General features: G+C 43.0%; 1 protein-coding gene across 2 annotated transcripts in view; it reads left to right on the top strand.

The window, feature by feature from the left end:
* Positions 1 to 809: 809 nt before the first annotated feature.
* The window catches only part of MMAA (metabolism of cobalamin associated A), a 60132-nt gene continuing 40204 nt past the window's right edge, over positions 810 to 20737 (top strand). Inside the window, exon 1 of one of the 2 annotated variants that reach the window (XM_058666800.1) lies at positions 810 to 912. The gene's annotated coding sequence lies outside the window, so the exon portion shown is untranslated. The remainder of the gene's footprint in view (positions 913 to 20737) is intronic. The other variant, XM_058666799.1, reaches the window with a different exon arrangement.

Here is a 20737-nt window from a genome sequence, read left to right as displayed (position 1 = left end):
AGACACATTCTCTTCCAGGATGTTGTGAAGATGGTGCACAAAAAAAAGCTGCTTGAACCTGTCACCTAAAATTGCACCTAATCAAAGTAATTGCTGCAATGATGTTTAGGTAAACAGACAGGGTAATTTATTTTTTAAAGGTTTATTTATATTTTTATATGAAAGGCAAATTTACAGAAAGAATCTTCTGTCTACTAATTCACTTCCCAAGTGGCCACAACAGCTGGAGCTGGGCCAGTCTGAAGGTAAGAGCCATGAGTCTTTTCCAGATCTTCCACTTGGGTGTGGGGCCCAAGTACTTGGGCACTGCAGGTAGAAACTTAGCCTACAACACCATGGCAATGGTCCCAGGGTAATTTGTTTTTCAATTCATGTATGCCCACAGTAGGGCCCCCAGATCCAGTTTCACATTCTGTGGTTCCAGTTACCCAAGGTCAACTTCAAAGGATTCATAAGCTTTCAATTGTATGCCTTCTGAGCATTGTGACAATGAACTTGTGTAGACCTGCACCATCTTGCAGGAGATGAGAATCACCTAATCATGCAGTGATGATGTGCTACCTTCCCACGGGTTGCTTAGTAATCATGTCAGTTAACAGATCAGCCGTGGCTGCAGCACAGTGCCTGTGTCCAAGCAACCTCCATTGTCCTCAAGGAAAGCTCCAAGGGGTAAGCACAGTGATGCCAAGAAGGCATCAGGATAGCAAACAGCAAGGGGCCAGAGTAACCCTGGCCCTGTGTGACAACACTGCAGGGCAGGTAGAAAACAGAGTGGCCTATAGAGAGCTTGGCACTCGTACCTTCGGGCTTTCACTGGCACTCGTGGAACATGCCCACCGAGCTCAAGAGGGGGACTGCTGCATTTGGGAATCCAGTGCAGTGACTCATACTGAAAAGCATTGAAGTTGGACAGTAAGAAAGCTGGACTTCAAAAAGGCTGCTAACATTTTACTTTTTAATATGAAAAATGGAATCTCTCAGACTCCCTTTGATAAGATGAAAATGATTTCTAAACTGAAAAATCTCGATGCCTATCCTATAGGTAGCCAATAAATGTTAATTGACTCGCCCTACAGTTCTTCATCAGTGCTTAAGTTTAAGAACTCCCTTATGTAATGTGCCCTTAATCCAAACATTAATTACTACTTTTGTATTGTAAGACTATTATGACATCCATTCTCTGCACATTGAGAATTAATGTTAAATTCATGAAGAAGTACATCCTCATGATTTAATAAATGAGTACAATTAGTTCTAAAACTTTTTCCATAAGCCAAAACTGGTGTCATCCATCACTAAATATTCCCATTAAAATTAATGTAAAATTTTTTGAGTGTTTCTCTTAATAGAATGATTAACGGAGTAGTATGCCTGCTTTAATAGTGTGAAAGGTACCACAGATTCCATACACTCACTCTCCCAAGGACACCTTCAGCCTCCCAGTCCCATGACTTTGGATGCCTTTATGCTACATTGACTCTGTGTCCCCAGCCACGCATCCCTTGGGTGTTCATGCATCTAACGTGACATCTCCATACAGGTGCCATTTCCAGGTTACTACAGCAAGAGCAGAATCTCATGATTCCATGCCACTCCCCCCATCTACCTGTCTGCTCTTGACCTTCTTGGTCATCCAGGGATCATCACCATTCACTCAGCTACTGAAGACAAAGACCAGTGCCGCTGAGAAACACTGTTGTCTCTGCCCTCCAAATAGGTTTTCTTTGTTTTCACACTTATATTATTTTTATGTGAAAGGAAGAGTTACAGAGAGAGGAAAAACTTGTACCCACTTGAACCAGCATCCATAGAGGATGCCAACACAAGAGGCCAGAGCCATCCTACCTGGCCATGGGTTTGGCTCCTAGAGAAGATGTATCTTCTATTAAGTAAGTGCCGCAGTATCAGCTGGCAGATGCTGGCACTGGGGACTAATTCTGTCAAGCTAGACTGCAGAACCTCCTGGAAAGTGCATGATCTGGAAGTGGGCCCAGGAGGGAATTAGTGGGCACCTCCCTCTTGAGTTACCACTCCCACAGGAGAACATGAAAACCAGGACTGGGGCAGACATGGCTGGACAGAATGGCACCCACTAGCATGTGTGTGGGCTGGATAGTCAGAGTGGGTTGAACTAGGCTTCAATGCCCATTGACATGTATGAGAACTGAATGGGATGTGGGACAGACTGGACCAGTCTGCTGTACATACTGGCAAGCACAGGAACCAGGGCAGGAGGTGGGCCTGGTGGGAGTTACTGCAGGTCGCCCTGATTAGGCTAGAGCTCCCACTGGTTTGCATGAAGGCAGAGTGTGTGGTGGGCAGAACAAGGCCAGACTGCAACACCCATTGGTGCTTGTAGAAGACAGGGCTGGAAACAGAACTCACCCAGCAATTGCAACCACCAACATATGCATAAGCTGATCAGGGTGACAGACTCTGCCAGCCTCTGTACTGGCAAACACACACAGGAATCAGGTCTGGGATCACCTCAGACAAAGTTTCTTTGGGGATCCCTCCAATTGAACTGATCACAGAACCCCAACCATGAAGAAAAGTGTGGGTTCCATGGTCTGACAATTTTGTGTTACAAAATGTTTCTTCTGTCTATCATGCTTAAGATTTTTAGTATGAAGTGGTGTTGGATTTTATCAAATGTCTTCTCTGCATCTATTTAAGATGATCATATGGTTTTTATTTTTCAGTTTGTTGATGTGATATATCACATTAATTGATTTGCAAATGTTGAACCATCCCTGCATGCCTGGGATGAATCCCACCTGGTCTGGATGAATGATCTGCCTGATGTACTGTTGGATCCTGTTGGCTAATATTTTGTTTGGGACCTTTGCGCCTATGTTCATCAACGATATTAGACTAAAGTTCTATTTTTTAGTGTGTCTCTATCTGGCTTTGATATTAAGGTGATATTGATTTCATAGAAAGAGTTTGGAAGGATTGCCTCCCTTTCTATTACTTGGAGAAGCTTGTAGATGATTGGGGTAAGTTCCTCTTGTAATGTTTGGTAGAATTCAGCAGTGAAACCATCTGGTCCAGAGCTTTTTTGGTTGGGAGGGCTTTAATTACCGATTCAATTTCAGCCCATGTTATAGGACTCTTTAGATTATTAATTGCTTCTTGATTCAATTTTGGTGGATTGTATGTGTCCAAAAATCTGTCCATCTCTTCTAGGTCTTCTGATTTGTTTGCCTATTGTTGCTTGTAATAGTTCCTAATAATTTGTATATCTGAGGCATCTGTGGTCATATTTCCTTTTTCATCTCTGATGTTATTGATGCATATCTTCTCCCTCTTCTTTTTTTTGTTTAATTAGATGGACTAGTGGGGAGTTTACTTTGTTGACTGTCTCAAAATCTTTGATTCATTGATCTTATGTATTATTCTTCCGGTCTCTATTTGGATAATTTCCTCCTTTATTTTGGTTATTTTTTCCTACTAATCTTGGGATTGCTTTGCCATTGTTTTTCTAGCTCCTTCAACCGTAAGGTTAGCTCAATTACTTGGTGCTTTTCTAGTTTCTTAACGTAAGCATGGATTGAGATGAACTTTCCTCTTAACACTGCCTTGATTGTGTCCCATAAGTTTTTATATGTTGTATTGATGCCTTCATTTGTTTCAAGCAATTTTTTATTTCCTCTCTAACCCACTGCTCATTTGGTAGCATGTTATTCAGTCTCCATGCATCTGTATATCTTCCTATGTGTTTAAACTTCTTGGTCTCTTGTTTCACTCCATGATGATCTGAGAAGATGCATGGTATAATTTTTGACTTTTTAAATTTTGCTAAAGCTTGTTTTGAGGCCTAAATCATGGTCAATTCTACAGAAGGTTCTGTGTACTGATGGGAAAAAAGTGTATTCTCTGTAGGATGAAAGGTTTGATAAATATCAACTAAGTTCATTTGCTCTAGTGTCTGGGTGAGGTCTTGAGGTTAAAGGGCTATTAAAGCCCCCCACTATTATTGTATTGGAGTCTATTTCTTCCTTTGAATCCATTAATATTTGTTTTATGTAGCAAGATGCCTTGACATTTGGCACATATACATTTATTTTGGAGATGCCTTCTTGCTGAATGGATCCTTTGATCATTATGTGGTCTCCTTCTTCATCTCTTCCAATGTTTTTCACATCAAAATCTGTATCATCTGATATGAGAATGGCTACACCCACTCGTTTTTCCTTACCATTAGCTTGGAATATCCATTTCCATCCTTTCAGTTTCCTCTAATCTTTTTTGGTGAGATGTGTCTCCTGTAAACTGCAGATACCTGGGTTTCATTTTTTAATCCAGTCCTCTAATCTATGGTGTTTGATTGATGAGTTTAAGCCATTTACATTCAATATTAATATGGATAGGTTGCAGTTTGGTCCTATCATTTTAGGAATGGGTTTTCTTTGATTTAGTCTTCTGTTGGTCTCTTACTGGGATGCTCTCCACATTTATCCTTGGTTTTGTCAGTCGCTTATCCTGTTCTCTGTCAAGAGAACATCTATAAATATGTTTTGTATGTTTGGAAGAGACAAATTCTTGGAATTTTCTTTACTGTGGAAGAATTTTGTTTCATTCTCAAAGACAAAGGAGAACTTTGCTGGGTATATTATTCTGGGATGAAAATTATTCCCTTTTAGAATTTGGAATATGTCACTTCATTCTCTTCTGGCATGTAGAGTTTCCCATGAGAGGTCTCCTGTGAGTTTGGTCGGGGTTCCTCTATATGTCAATTGATTTTTTTCACATGCTCATTTAAGGATCTTTTCCTTATGTTCAGCTGAAGAGAGCTTGATTATCATGTGTTGTGGTGAAGATCACTTTTGGTCAACTCTGTTGGGAGTTCTTTGCCCCTTCTGGATATTGTTTCCCAATTCTTTCTCCAGATTAGGGAAATTTTTCTTTATCATTTCATTAAATACACCTTTAAATCCAGCTTCTCTTTCTGCACCTTCTGGAACTCCCGTAACTCTTATATTTGGCCTTTTAATAGTGTCTTAATTTTTGAATACTTTTTTTTTTTTAGCTTGACCCAGCTCTGCTTCCAATTTTTTGATTGTTTCCCCTTTGTGAAAGGAAATATCTCCCAAGTCTGAGATTCTTTCTTCTGATTTATTCATTTTATTATTGAGACTTTCCACTGTTTTTTAATTTGTTCCACTGTGTTCTTAATTTCTAATATGTCAGCTTTCAAATAATTCATTGCTGCTATTTCCTGTCTGACATATTCCTTAAATTCCTTGAATATCTATTTGTGCTTCTCATTTTTGTTCAGAAGCTTTATAACAGGTATTCTAAATTCTATATCCCCCACTTTCTTGATGTCTTCCTCAGTTACCTCTGAGGGTGGTAGAGGCTTTTGCTCCTTTGCAGTAGAGTCTTCAATAATATTCATTGTGCTTCTGGCTCTTCTTCTACCTTTGGTCATTGCAGTTCTAGTTAGCAGGTCCTTCTCCTTAGGGCTGGTTTCTAAGCTGTGATACCCACAGGTCTACAAGTCAATTTTATGTTCAAGCAGTGTCTTGCATTAGAATAACAACAGCTGTCCTAATAACTGAGTTGTCAACAGCACTGATCTTGTGGACATCTGCTGGTAGTTAAGCCTGAGGGCCACCTGGAGCTATTTTGGGTGGAGCCTGTAGAGTGCCATGATGTAACTGTTTTCTCTGGGAGACCTGTGCAATGCATTAAACTGGAAGTGAGTTTTGTTCCCAGTTTAGCGCTTGTGCAGCTCAGCTGTTGTAGCTCTAGTCCCACCCACAGTGTCTGGTCCTGTGAAAATGCAGCTGCTCATTCCTGTTTTAGCACATGCATAGCTTACTCTTGCTCCTCTCAGCCCCTTCACCCTTGCCCCCCTGTGCAAAATGGTGCCCATCAGGACACCAATGAAGATTTGGAGCTGCTGGCTGTCAGATCTGGGACCTCACAGACTCTGCAGGATGCGAAGCTGGCACTGCCTTCCCTGTGGGATCAGCTCAGTGTACTGAGTTAGAAACATACCTGCTTCAAGCCACCCATTCAAATTCACACTCTTTGCCCCACTACACAGGATGGCACCCCATGTGGCACTACTGAGAGTCTGTTCTGTGAGATCCACTCTGATCCTGCACTGTCCCTTGGAGTATGATGCTCCTTCTCTGTTCATTGTTGGGTCAAACAAATCAGCAGGAAGGGCAGTTTTTTGCCTGCACTTGCCTCCTGAGCTCCTGGTGAACTCCCACCTGGCTGCCTCAGGTGTTCTGGCCACCACTGATCTCTGACTGCCACTGGAGCCTAGGTTATTGGAGTCCAGATTGCTGTTTGCCGATTGCTGGTGATTATCTGGTCACTGCAACACCACTCTTCTGCTGCCACTGCTTCCCAGTGTCCATGGGTCTCCAGATACCACTCTGCAAACTGCCTGACCTCTACCTTTTGCTGGAATGTGCTCCTTGGTAACGCCCTGTCTAATGATTCTCTGTCATCCCAAACCTGTATGTACCCTATTCCACCATGTCATCTTGGACCTCCCTTTTCAGTGCCATCATTCCATACAGATGCTGGTTTGAGTCTTGACTCCTGACTGCTCCACTTCCAGTCTAGCTCCCTGCTTACAGCCTGGGTAGGCAACAGAGGATGGCCTGAAGTCCTTGGGTCCTGCACCCGCACGAGAGATCTGGAAGAAGCACCTGGTTCTTGGCTTTAGATCAGTCCAGCTCTGGCCATTGTAGCCATTTGGGGAATGAATCAGTAGATAGAAGATCTCTCTCTGTGCCTTTCTCTCCTCTCTATGACTCTACCTTTCGAATAAAAAGTAGAAAATGAATCTTAAAAAAAAATTTCCTATGGTCTTGTTTTCTAAAGAGTGGTGCCTTGATTTATTTGTTCGGAAGGCAGATTGTGTGACTTTTTGGAAAGACAATGCCTTCTGTTAGGTGGTTTTCCTGTAGGTGACAAGAAGCAGAAGTCCCCCAGAAACTGTTGTGTTAGCACCCCCACACCCTTTTCTTCCAGCTCTTTTCTTTGGTTTGGGAGGAGACACACAGGGAGTTCCAAAATTTCCACTGATCACAGAATGTGCACATTTTAGGAGCTATGGCTTTGTAAATGCTGCCAGATGTGACAACAATAGAGCTTCATTGTGTATTTATCTTCTTGGCTTTTAAGATTCATTTATTTTGTTTGAAAGGTACATTTATAAAGAGAAGAGACACAAAGATCTTCCATCTGCTTTTTCACTCCCCAGATGGATGCAACAGAGCCTATCCAAAGTCAGGAGCTTCTTCAGGGTCAACCACCTACTTTCAGAGTTCCAAGGACTTGGACCATTTTCCACTGCTTTCCCAGGCCATAAGCAGGGAGCTAGATCAGAGGCAGAGCAGCTGAAATATGAACCAGTGTCAATATGAAATGCTGGCGCTAACAAAGGATTAGCCTGTTGAGCAACCACACCACCCCAATCTTCTTGGCATTCTTAAAAAAAAAAAAAGAAAAAGAAAAGAAAAGAAAAGAAAGAGAGGAAAAAAAGGAAGGAAGGATGAAAAACAAAAACAACTTTCTGTGCCTACAATGTCAGGAAACACTTTAGTAGCAAAATGATGGACTTTTAACCATTCGTGAAGGATTGCCCATTGCAATACTAGAGGAGAAATCAGTAGGGGCGGCTAGGGGCTTGAGGAGGGGGACAGGAAGTCCCAGAGACTATGGAACAGTATCCTAAAATAAATTTTTTTAAAGATTTTTTTTATCGGAAAGGTGGAAATACAGAGAGAAGAGAAGAAAAGATCTGTCCACTAGTTCACTCCCGAAGTGGCAGCAATGGCCAGAGCTGAGCCTGTTTGAAGTCAAGAGCCTAGAGTTTTTCCTGGGTCTCTTGTGGTCTTGGGTCATCCTCTACTGCTTTCCAAGGCTACAAGCAGGGAGCCATATGGAAAGTGGAGCAGCCAGGATATGAGCCAGTGTCTATATGGGATCCTGGAGGATGCAAGGTGAGGATTTAGCCACCAGGCTATCATGCTGGGCCCCATCTTCTAAACTTTCAAACACCAGTTTTTCAAACACCATCTATTTCTCTCAGGTGACACAACTGTATAAAGTGATTCTATTTAAAACTTGCTGTTGTTACCAAAAGACTTGTTCAGAGGCTTCCACTGGGGAAAAGAAGGGAGAAGAGGCTCCCAATTGCAGAAGAGCTCCATGAAACCCATCAGCATCATCAGGAAACAGCTGGCAGGGGCGGGAGACGGGAAGGAAGAGGGGAGGCTGTTTTCCCTTCCTAGGAATTCTAAAAAGAGAGAAATAGAGAGAAAAGAAGAAGAAGCACCGGAAGGGAAATAGCCAATGTAAATTGCCAATGCAGAAGAAACCAGTGGGGCAGGAGAGCATGACCCTGAAAGAAGCCTGAAGACCCAGACCAGGAGCAGGATGTGCAACGTGTGTGTGTGTGTGTGTGTGTGTGTGTGTGTGTTGCGGGGGAGGTGGGGAGATGGGCTCCTAACACCCACATGGAAAACCCAGATGGAATTTCAGGCTCCCGACTTTGGCCTGGCCCAGCACTGGACGGTGCAGTCATCTGGGCAGTAAACAGTGAATGAAAGGTCTCTTTCACGTGTACTCTCCCCCGCTTTCTGTCCATCTCTGTCTCTTTTTCTCTGTAATTCTGATTTTCAGTGAATACATAAATCTTTTTAAAAGTCTTCATGTCTTTGAATATTTAGGTTTTAACATGATCTCATGTTGCAAGATACACATTTTTTGTTTTTATGGGGGGTGTGCAGATTGAACAGGGTTTCAATCAGAAATTCCTTTTGAGCATCAAGTATTCCTTTGGAACTTTGCTACGGGCTTCAGTTTTACTTTTTGCTCTTTGAAAGGCACAGAAAAGAAAAGGAAGACAGAGGTCCCAATGACTGGGTCACTCACTAAATGGCTGCAGCGGCTGGGAATAAACTCGGTTTAAAGAGCTTCATTGTAAATTGTAAGGAGTTGCTTTTAAACTAGTGTTCATGGAGGCTAGCATTCCAGTGCTGTGGGTTGAGTCTATGATTTGGGTATCTCCCATGAGCATCGTTTTTGAGTCCCACCTGCTCCATTTCTGATCCAATTCCCTGCTAAGGTGCCTGAGTAATCAGGAGCAAGATGGCCCGAGACCTTGGGGCCCTGCCACACACATGCAAGACCTCTGTGAAGCTCCTAGCTTAGGTTTGGACAGGCCCCAGTTTTGCGGCCATCTTGAGGATAAGTTCACAAATGGGAGATCTCTCTCTGTCTTTCTTGTTCTCCTTCTTGGAATGTCTCCCTCCGTAACTCTGTCTTTTAAATAAATCAATAAACATGAAAAAAAAAGAAGTAGCACTTGAAGTGAGTGAAAATCTGCCTACTTGCTATTCATTTATCAGCAACAAAACCCTCTTTAAAGAAACACAGGACTATTCTGCGGTCTACAGAAATATCCTTAGAACTGGTGACATACCATAGTTTTCCTGGGTGATTCAGCAGATCGGGACAAGAAACACTGGTAATCAATAAACCAAGACAGTTTAGGCTGCCTCTGTTTATTCAAGTACATGATCTGTAAGTCTTTATCACTTTGTGCTTCTTCTTGTGCTTGATTAGAAATGTTTATCATTTGGAAACTTTTTTTAATTAATTGTTTCACCATTTTTGAAATAAAGAGATATGTTTTCATGTTTTAGTTTGTTTTCAGGGTGTGCTTGATTTTATTCTGAATTCCAGTTCCTAATCTGGAGTCAGCTCTCTGCTCTTTCAGGAGTCCCAAGCTGCAGACACACTTGGTCCCTCAGGTTTACATGAATTCATGATCCCACTAGACAAGTGGTTCCTCTCTTCTGGACAAAGAGTTGGAACTCAGGAATGGGTCTGTTAAACTCACACTGAATGTGACTGTAGTTTGTATGGGTGGCATTGAGGCAGTCAGCCAAGATGAGGTGAGAGTTACAAGGCATGGTGGAGAAGAACTACTCCTGGACCCTGTAAAGGCATGATAGCCTCGCTTCTACCACTGATGGGCTCTCCTCCCAGAAAAGTGGTGGTTCTGCCCGCAGAGTGTAGTCCACCACCCCTCTGGACTTCCCACACCCTGACATACGAATATACTTACACAGAGCCCTCTGGACGGCACATGGAACCACAGTGGTGTCCTGACATACGAATATACTTACACAGAGCCCTCTGGACGGCACATGGAACCACAGTGGGGTCCACGTCATCTCTGGGAAGGTGGTGGTGCCTCTGCAGCTGTTCACGCAAAGGCTGGATCCCTTTCCCGGAAGCAGCGCTGAGGTTTGCCCCGTGTCCACCTTGCACTTTGTTCTCGATGCATTCGCAGAGCAGAGAATGCAGTGAGAAGGCGGAAAACCACCACGCAGCTGAGCGTGCATGAACCGCTCACAGGTGTCTCAGAAAGGATGGCCATTCTGAAGAATTCATTTAAGAGTCATCCTATAGGTGAGCAGGTTATCGTCACTTATAACCTTGATCAGTCATGGTTGTACTTACGTGATTAGGTCAAAGGAGGTGCTGGAGGAATTAGGAACACTCAAGTACAACACAGAAGAGATCAAGTGATTAATGAATTTCCTTAACATACGAAGTCTGATCTGACAGTGTGGATCTGAATTTTCATATTACACATATATTAAAAAGTATTGGATTTTCATAATAAAATTATACCATGTATGAATATTTACTGACATGCTAAGTTTGTGATAAACTGATAACTTGAAAATCAGGTCTATAAAGCTGTATTATGGAGTTGGTGTTGGGGGACAAGTTAAGCCACCTGCAATGCCACCAACCAATATGGGTATGGGTTCAAGTCTTATCTGTTTCACTTCCAGCCCAGCTCCCCTCTAAGACGGTGGAAGATAGTTTAGGTGCTTGGGTCCCTGCATCCGTGTTGGAAACCAAAATAAAATGCCTGACTCCAAGTTTCAGTCTGGCCCAGCCCTGGCCATTGCAGCTATTTGGGGAGTGAGTCAGCATGTGGAAAGCTTTCTGTCTCTCTAACTCTGCCTTTCAAGTCATTAAAATAAAAAGTTAAATAAAGCAGTGTGTGCTAAATGAGATCATTTTTGTAAGAAACATAAATATATTTCTAAGAAGAGAACTGAACTGATAAACAGAAGTTAATAGTGGTCATGAATGGCTTTGTTAACTCTATGCAAATCAGTTGTTTTCAATGTCTTCAATAAGATAGTATGATCATTTTTAATCAGAAAAACAGACAACATTCAGTGTGGTAGATAACAAGAAGTGTTGAGACCGCTTGATAGCAACTGAGCTACTGGTGGTTGCTGTTGTTCAAATAAAACATGAGTGGGATACAAATAAATAACTATATGGAGGATTCCTGAGGGCCAGTCCTCCCTGCAATGTGCTCCCCAAAACACATGTCCACAGCACACGTGCAGTTTTAAGACCTACGGCAATGCCTGCAACATGCTTCAGAAAGGCCCTACACACCTCTTTGTGGCCTCAAAATCTACTCCGGAAAGTTCTGCCAGGGAGACACCTGTTGCAATCATTTCCTCCTTGGCCACAGATCCTTTTTCCGTGGAGCACTGATGAACCTTCCATGACTCCCTGCTCAGGAAAACACCGCCTTCCATTCAACCCTATCTTTAAGGCCCAAAGCAGCTTGTTTTCTTTAATTTGCCTAAAGAGGCTTGCTCTGCAATATGTCCTGCAAGACAAAATGGAAAATAAACACAGAACCAGCCCATGGTGACAGACATGCTTCAGCTGCCTGAGCTTGGGCATTAAGCCTGTCTCAGAGTTTCACTCCATAACTAAGACCAGAACTTCATGCTGTCTCTGCAGGAAAGAGGGCAGAGGGCTCTCCACAGCCAAACCACACGAGATTTCAGCCCTCCCCCTCTGGCCCACCTTCCTCCAAGGCAGACCTCTTCCATCTCCTGCCTCCTCCCTTGCTCCCTCTTTCCTCCATTCTCTAGCCCAGGAAACACAAGTGTCCCACCATCTACCAGGCAACAATCTTTCCCTGTGAGCTGGAAATTCAGGGTACCAGCAAGGTTGCCTGGCCAACCCTTATATAGCTCCTCCACCACATCATCAAGTCATTATTTGTTCCTCCCACAGCTCAAAGATAGATCTGGCTCATAACACTCAAGGTAATTTTTATGTCGCTTTTTATGCTTTATTTTCATTTTATTTGAAGGACAGAGAGATCTACTCAATTATTCATTTCACAAATGCCTGTAACAGTCAGGACTAGACCAAGTTGAAGCCAAGAATTCAATCTGGTTCTCCCACATGGATGGTAGGGAGTGAGTATTCATGTCATCATGGGATGCCTTCCAGGATGCGCATGAGCAGAAAGCTGGAATCAGACATGGAGAAGACAATTGAGCCTCCAACAGGGGATATGAGAGACCAGAGCAGTGTCTCTCTTTTTTTTTTGAAAGGTAAAGTTACAGAGGGAGGAGAAGAGGCAGAGAGAGAGAGAGACAGAGAGAATCTTCCATCTGCTGTTTCTTTCCCCCAGGTGATTCCAACAGCTGGAGTTGGGCCAAGCCAAAGCCAAAGCCAGGAGCCCAGAGTTTCTTCCAGGTCTCCCATGTAGGTGCAGGGGCCAAAGCACTAAGCCCATTTTCCACTGCTTTCCCAGGGACATGAGCAAGAGCTGGATCAGAAATAGAGCAGCTGGGACTCAAGACTGGCATCCACATGGAATGCCAATTCACAGATAGAAACTTAAGATGATATGCCACAACACCAGACCCCCCAAATCAGTGTTTTAACTGCTCCTCCAAACACCAGCCCCATGGCCATTTTCATTAATGTCATGACACCTGCAACATAGGCTATATACAAATTAGACATTCCTGCCTTGCCTGAGTGAATGTTTTACACCTTGAATAATCAAACATAATAGACTGCAAACCACAAATTCTAGTTATTTACTAAAAGAAAAAAAGTGTGTGTTGGGGGGAACAAAGTGTGGATTGGGGTAGAGTACCTGGTTTAAAACAGTGGCTCCAATGCAGGCATTGTTTGAGATATTACTTTTAAACTCCTTCAATGAAAATCCTCCGTGGGTCCTTCCTGAATGTTCTTTTACTAACAAGAGTTGTGTGCTGTATAGGACAATGTGGAGATGTCATTCCATTCCATTTCTGTGAGTGTGTGTGTGCGTGTGTGTGTGTGTGTGTGTGTGTGTGTGTGTGTGTGTGTGTGTTTACTGTGTTTCAGCCACTGTTCTGGGCTCTGAGGGTACAGTGGCAAATGAGATTACAAGATTCCTGGTCTAATGTTCCTCCCCAGGTTATGGAAAGAGAAAAACTTAACTAAGCTACTTAAAAATTATAACGATTACAGCTGAGGTAAGGAGACATGCCCTGAATCAACAACACTTGATTGCAGCCTGTCTGGTTATCTAACCATGCACGAAGAAGACTTGGTGATTAGCAGCACAGATGATAAGCCCTAAGCCAGAGCGGTGCACCAGATACTTCAGGTTGGTGACATTAACCCTTAATACCGTCTTACTTCCCCTGTCTGCTTCAAGTTTGGCCTCAAATGGGAATTCTCCCACTGAGAATGAATGGTGAGGATGTGTTATCGGCATGCCAGTCACACACCTTAGTCTCCACAAGTATGCCTGAGAGATTGTAAGTGAGGCTGTGAGCCTGCCAGGTCGAGATTAGACTCTGGATAGAGAGTGATGCAGACAACCCAGGCAGGGGCCCCCAGGGTCCAGGTGGGATGGCAGCAGACCCCTGCCCCAAGACTTCTCACATGCTGGCAGCTTCTCTTTCCCATCAATAATTTGAATCAATTCATAACCATTTTGGAGGCAGTTCCTCAATGATCCACAGGAAGAAAATAATGCTGGGATGTCAGATAAGAAATAGTTCTTTCCAGGCTAATAATAATCCATTTTTCAAAAATTGGCCAATATTCCCAAGAGCAGTTGTAATAGGCCAGAAAATGTAGGGCGACTGAATCCACACAATTTTTGATTCTTTTATAAGTGGAGTTGCCTGCACTCTTAGTGGAGAGACAGGCTAACATGGGCAATAGGGTTCTTTGTAATTAAGTCACCAGACAGTTCTCGATTATTCTGACAAGCTGAAATAGTGCAGTAGATAAAAAAAAAAAAAAAAAAAAAAAAAAAAAAAAAAAAACATTCGGCAGTCTTGCCTCCTTTCTTGTGAAATAGAAAAAAAGCAAAACAAGCACATTTGAATTTGATTGTAAAGGGTCCCTGGCATGTTTTTCAAAGACATTGAATCCTAGTCATCTGAGACCAAAGCTATTCTAAGTTTAGCAAAAATACACAAATTATTTCACAAGTATTGAATTATGCTCCAGGGAAACTGCTCATACTTTTGTTATAATTTTTTTTTATTTTTTTCTTACTTTTCTTTGAAATGAAGCTCCACCACCAAATATGACTGTTAAAATATTTTGCTTATATTGGTTTTTTACTCAGCTTAGGACTTATGCTTGATTTTATACAGTAAGCTTTAGCGATTGTCTTCCTGCTTGAGAGAGGAAAGAAAGCAGGGACATCTCCGGAGTAATACAGTAACACTAACAGGCTGCGTGGGACATGATGTGGCTATGTCAGATTAATGCACCTGTTACCACTGGTTAAGACTGCATGTGAAGAAGCCAGAAATTTCTTCCAGGTCTCCCATGTAGGTGCAGGGGCCTGCAGACTCCAGCCTTCCTCTGTTGCTTTCCCAGGCCATAAGCGGGGAAAAGTAGAGTAGCCAGGGACTTGAACGAACGCTCTTTTGAGATGCTGGTACCACAGGTGGAAGATTAGCTGGTTCTGCCACTATGCTGGCCTCTGCTGAGATCTTCAAACTCTACATTTTGCTCTTAAGGGAAAAGGAGATTTCTGACACCAAGAGACAGAGACTTCAAAAGGGATCTGAGTCTCCCATTAGTCCTTATTGGATAAACTATGGAGCAGGATTCAAAGATGCCTATTTGTGCTTCCAGCCCTCTTGGGAAAACAGCTCCCTTCAGATGTGCTCCTGAGGGGCTGTCCCACCCTTTACTGCTTTCTCCGCAGTCCTGAAGACCATGCAGTCCCAGGACTACAGCCATAGAATCCATCCAGTGCTTCCCCAACAACATTCAAGCTCATCAGGACTATCGTTTGTACCTTTCCTTCCAGTAGCAAACAGCAGGATGCATGATTTCTTGATTAATGCTTTTAAAACACCAAACATTTGGGTGTGGTATGTGTTTGTATTTTCTGAGAAGGAACACATCAGTCTTGGTGTGGCTTAGCTAAGGATACCGATATAGGAGGTCATTTGTTGTGGCTCAGCAGATTAAGCTGCCATGGGGGATGCCTGCATCCCCTATCAGTGTGCCTGGGATAAGATCCTGCCTCCACTTTTTGACCCAGTTTTCTGCTAATGCCCCTGGGAGGCAACAGGCGATAGCTCAAGTCCTTGGGTCCCTGCCACCCTTGTGGGAGATCCAGATGGAATTCCAGGCTCCTGGACTGACGTGGCCCAAGCCTGGCTGTTGCAGGCATTTGGGAGTGAACCAGCAGATGGGAGATCTGTGCCTGTGCATCCTTTTCTCTGTACATATTAAAGTACATATTAAAAAGATAATGCCTCAGCTTCTTGATCCCATGTGGTCCTGTGCAAAAGAAAAAAGGGCAGGCCAACACTGTGGCAAAGTGAGTTAACCTACTCTCTGCAATACACACGGACATGAGCACTGCTTGCAGTTCCAGCTGCTCTACTTTGAATCCAGCTCATGACAGGAAAAACAGTAGAAGATGGCCCAAGTGTTTAGACCTCTGCCTGCCACTTAAGCGGAAGAGCCACATGGAGGCCTCTTCAGCCTGGACTAGCCCTACCTTTGGTGGCCATTAGAGGAGTGGACCAGTGGATGGAAGATATGTCCCTGTCCTTTTCTCTCTGTAATTCTTTTTAAAAAAATTTTTTTAAGTTATATTTTTTCATCAAAGAATTGTAAAACCAAATACACTTTTAAGGCCCTATGTTTCTCAGTAATGGAGCAGGAGAGAAGAGAAATCTTCCATCTCCCTAGAATGTGTGAGGAAGACGAGAAGTATAACCTATCAAGAACATAACAGGTAACTTATAGACAACAGACTCCAATCAGCATTAGACAATAGTAAAACTACAAAGACATACAGGGGGAATCGAGAGAGCTCCTGACAACCTCTTAACAGGAGGTCATATGCACAGAGCAGGGAGGGACCCCAGAGCGGAGCAGGGGGACAGGAGGAGGCTTGTATCCCAACCCTGGAGACTCCCGGATCCTCACCAAGGACTATCAGTATGGGCACCAAGGACTATATCCCAACTGCCAAGGAGACCATGGGGAATTGGAGTGCCTTTGGGGGCCGAGGTCATCCACTCCCGTTTGGATCTCCCACATGGGATGGAAGAAGCTCAAATCCTTCCTCACAGGATCTGAGGTCATCAGAACAACAGCCAGGAGCCCTGAGCGGTCCGCAGAAACAGAAGAACAGTAAACTTCCTTCGGGACTAGGGAGAGGAGCTTTCTCTGGTCCTTACTTAGTTCTAACTTTGGGTCCCCAACCTCTTCTGCAATGATCATCAGGGTTGCTCCGGAGGGCCCCCCCACTAAAAACAAAACAAAACAAAACAAAACAAAACAAACAAAAAATTAAACTAGATAGACAGAGAACAACAAGGAAAGCTTAGAACCAGACAGAAAACGGTCAGCAGGGTCTCACACATACCTTACAAGGTAGGACATGAAAATAGTTACTCCTCACTAAGGTATTGAAGATTTCTCTGTATACCCCTCCTAAAACTGTCCTGCACCTCAACTGTTGACATATGCCTTATTAAAGTTGTAAGCCATTTTGGACTATCCTAAAATCCACCAAGTTCAGTAAAAAATATGCTTTAATATAATAAACTGCTAAATACTAAAATGAAAATAGACATGAGACAGCTGAATAGTGCCCTATAGCCATTTTAAGGTGTATAGAAGCCGGTTGTGTGTAAACCAAAATAGAAATGTCAGTGAAGTAGTCACAGAACATGGTTAAGAACTTGCATTTTCTAACATATTGGTCACTCAATACCATGTCAATTAACTCCATAAGGTTGTAAACAGTTGTTGATGTTATGTTATGGCTTTTAATTGATCGGGATGATATTCTGCCAGCTCTGCTTTTAGACCAGAGATGGTCTCCCCAAGAAACTGGACAATAAGATGCTGGACTCTGTGCATCGTACATGCTTGCAATGAAAGAAGCATGACTGGATTTGAACTGTGATACTGCAACAAGGTGGAGGAATCCACCATGGGGGAGGGTACGGGGAAGGGTTGGGGGAACCTCAGAGACAATGAAATAGTGTCATAAAATGAAATGTAATAAAAAAAGAGACTTTATTAAAAACTCAAAAAAATTTTTTAGTTTTTGTTTTGGCAAGACAGATCCACAGAAAGAAGGAAAACCAGAGAGAAAGATCTGCCATCTACTGGTTCACTTCCCAAGTGGCCACAACAGCCAGAGCTGAGCTGATCTGAAGCCAGGAACCTGGAGCTTCTTCTGGGTCCCCCTCACGGGTATAGGGTCCCAAGTAGAGAACTGCATGGGAAGTGAAGTAGCCAGGATTAGAACCGGCACCCATATGGGATCCCAGCATGTGCACGGTGAGGATTTAGCCACTGAGCCAGTGCTTTGGGCCCTTTCTGTAACTCTTTCAAACTATGTACATCTAAGATAAAAAGAAAGAAGGAATTTAAAAAGGGGGAGGAATGCTAAAGCATCTTTTAAGAGATCAAAAACATCTGTTGGTTCTACAGGCTTCAAAATGTTTTTTTTTTGGGGGGGGGGGGTGGTTCCTACAATAACACAATGTGCATTAGCAAAAGCTGGAAGTGAAAGTCGACCCGAGCTCAAGTTCAGGCACTCTGACGTGTAATGTGGGGGTCCCAGGCGGTGGCTTCTCCTCCATGTCAAATGCTGGGCCTTCCGCCCTTCTGATACTGTGTGCCTCATGAGACCGACCAGGCCTCTGAGGTCTTGGCCACACCTTCAGGTGGGCGGCACCAGCATTGCCGACCCATTTCCTAATTAATTAAGAAACCACCAATGTGGAACATTTTCCTGTAGGTTCCCCACCCAAAAAGGAGGGGTCAAGCAATGCTTAAAATCCCAAGACCCTTCCTCAAACCTTTGGTCTCTCTCCCTCCTCTTTTTTTTTTTTTTTTTTTACAATCAGATATACAGAGAAGAGGAGAAACAGAGAGGAAGATCTTCCGTTCAATGATTCACTCCCCAAGTGAGCCACAACAGGCTGGTGCGCGCCGATCCAAAGCCGGGAACCTGGAACCTCTTCCAGGTCTCCCACGTGGGTGCAGTGTCCCAATGCATTGGGCCGTCCTCAACTGCCTTCCCAGGCGACAAGCAGGGAGCTGGATGGGAAGTGGAGCTGCTGGGATTAGAACCGGCACCCATATGGGATCCTGGGGCTTTCAAGGTGAGGACTTTAGCCGCTAGGCCACGCTGCCGGGCCCATTTTTTTAAAATTGTATTGTTCATCTATCCTCTTTCCTTTGCATTACAGTTTTGTGGGGGGCCCAGCGCGATAGCATAGTGGTTAAAGTCCTCGTCTTGAACGTGCCAGGATTACATATGAACACCGGTTCTAATCCCGGCGGCCCCGCTTCCCATCCAGCTCCCTGCCTGCGTCCTGGGAAAGCAGTTGAGGATGGCCCAAAGCCTTGGGACCCTGCACCTGTGTGGGAGACCCAGAAGAAGCTCTGAGCTTCGGTTCAGTGCAGCTCCAGCCTTTGGGGCTGCTTGGGGAGTGAACCATCAGGCCCAAGATCTTCCTCTCTGTCTGTCCTCCTCTCAGTATATCTGACTTTCCAATAAAAATAAGTAAATATTTAAAAAAAATTTTTTTCAGTTTAAAATTTAGAGAGTAGCAGAGGGAGAAGCATCTGGCAGAGGAAGGATCTCTGTGTCTCTCCTCTGCAACTCTGCTTGTCAAATAAAGTAAGCTTTTAAAAATATTCATTTTCTTTTAATATTTTTCTAGAATTGTTTTACATTATGAGATTTTACATTCTGAATTTCCATTGGGGTTTTCTATTACAAACTATTCTACAGAAGCATGTCTCAGTAACTTAACAACATTCCAGCATTTACTTAATATTCCTTTAATATTAGCCTATTCATCGTAATGTCTTCGCATTATTAGTGATGCTTTGATAAACTTCGGTTTTGTTTTGTTTTCTTCAGTAACTCTGTGGATCTCAAACTTGCAGGTGCATTTGTAAAGCCGAGAGAATCCCGGTCTGTAAGCCTGGGGAGGGGTCAGGCCTCTCTTTTCTAACTTCATGTGACGGTGGTGCTGCCTTGTGGGGACTACAGTTTGAGACCAACTATAATAACAGAACCTGTGGCCATTTGCTTCATTCCCTTCTGGAGACCGAGTGGGTTGCATCTTTGACATTACAGGAAAAAGAAAGTCTTATCCTAGCTGAGAAGAGAAGTAGTGATATCAAAACAATGATTTGCTAAGTGCTTGTGGTCGTTGGATTTTGCTAAACCGTCTGTGCTCATGGTGGAATCCTCCTGGGGCAGTGGCCTGTTTGACCTTGGAGATATGTCACTATGCAGACGGGCTTTAAAAAAAAAACACCTGTTCACATTTAATTCATCTCCCCTGCTCTCTTCCTTCCCGTGGAAAGTCTGACGTCTGTTTCACATGTTTTTTAGACATGTGAAGCCTCATCTGTTTTTATTTCTAACTTACGGGAATCAGTTACTCTTATTTCCTTCACAGTTGTGATGTGTTTATTCCTCGTGTTTCTAAAAGATGCTGTAACTGTAATTAAATCCTCATACTTTTGCAAATTTCTCGATTTTTGACACCTTTGATTACGTCGCATCGACACTGACATTTAGGTCTGAGCCTCTTGTAAATTGCACATGACTTCTCATCTCATTGCTGCCATCGTGTGGTGACATAGTGTATTGCGTGGGAAAATTTTTTTTGTTTTTTGTTTTATTTTTTAAAACATCTTACTATTATTGTTATTATTTTATAATACAGTTTCATATTCCCTTATCCCCTCCCCAGTTCCTCTATATCTTTACTAACATATAGTTCCTCATACTCAGTCATATGTCCATCGTTGCGGGCCTGGACAATGGCAGAGAGTCCAGCATCCTATTGTCAAGATATAGTAAACAGTTCCATTGTAAGTCCATCTTTGTCTGGAAGTAGAAATGCATACTACACTGTATCCTCACATCTGGATATGTTAGTCTCCATTTCACAGCTACTGTACATCTCCTTAAATGAAAAGTCATGATTCAAAATCAACAATAGAAAGAAGAAATTTATAATGCCATGAAGTTAAATGACATGTTACTAGATATGACAGTCTCCATTACACAGCTACTATACATCCCCTTAAATGAAAAGTCATGATACAAAATCAACAATAAAAAGAAAAATAGAAATTTATAATGCCTGTAGTTAAATGACATGTTACTAGATAGGACAGTCTCCATTACACAGATACTATACATCCCCTTAAGTAAAGGGCCACAAAACAAAATCAACATCCGGGAGAAAAAAGAAGTTAACAACATCAAGAAGTTAAATAATATGCTATTAAACGACTAATGTGTAGCTGAAGAAATGAAAATCAAGAACCTTCTTGAAGAAAATGATGCCACTGCATGATCTACGAGTCATTGAATGATTTA

This window comes from Ochotona princeps, chromosome 7 (assembly GCF_030435755.1).
Source record: "Ochotona princeps isolate mOchPri1 chromosome 7, mOchPri1.hap1, whole genome shotgun sequence".
Taxonomy (NCBI): domain Eukaryota; kingdom Metazoa; phylum Chordata; class Mammalia; order Lagomorpha; family Ochotonidae; genus Ochotona; species Ochotona princeps.
Note: the sequence above shows the minus strand (reverse complement) of the source record. Positions and strands in the feature narration are given on the sequence as shown.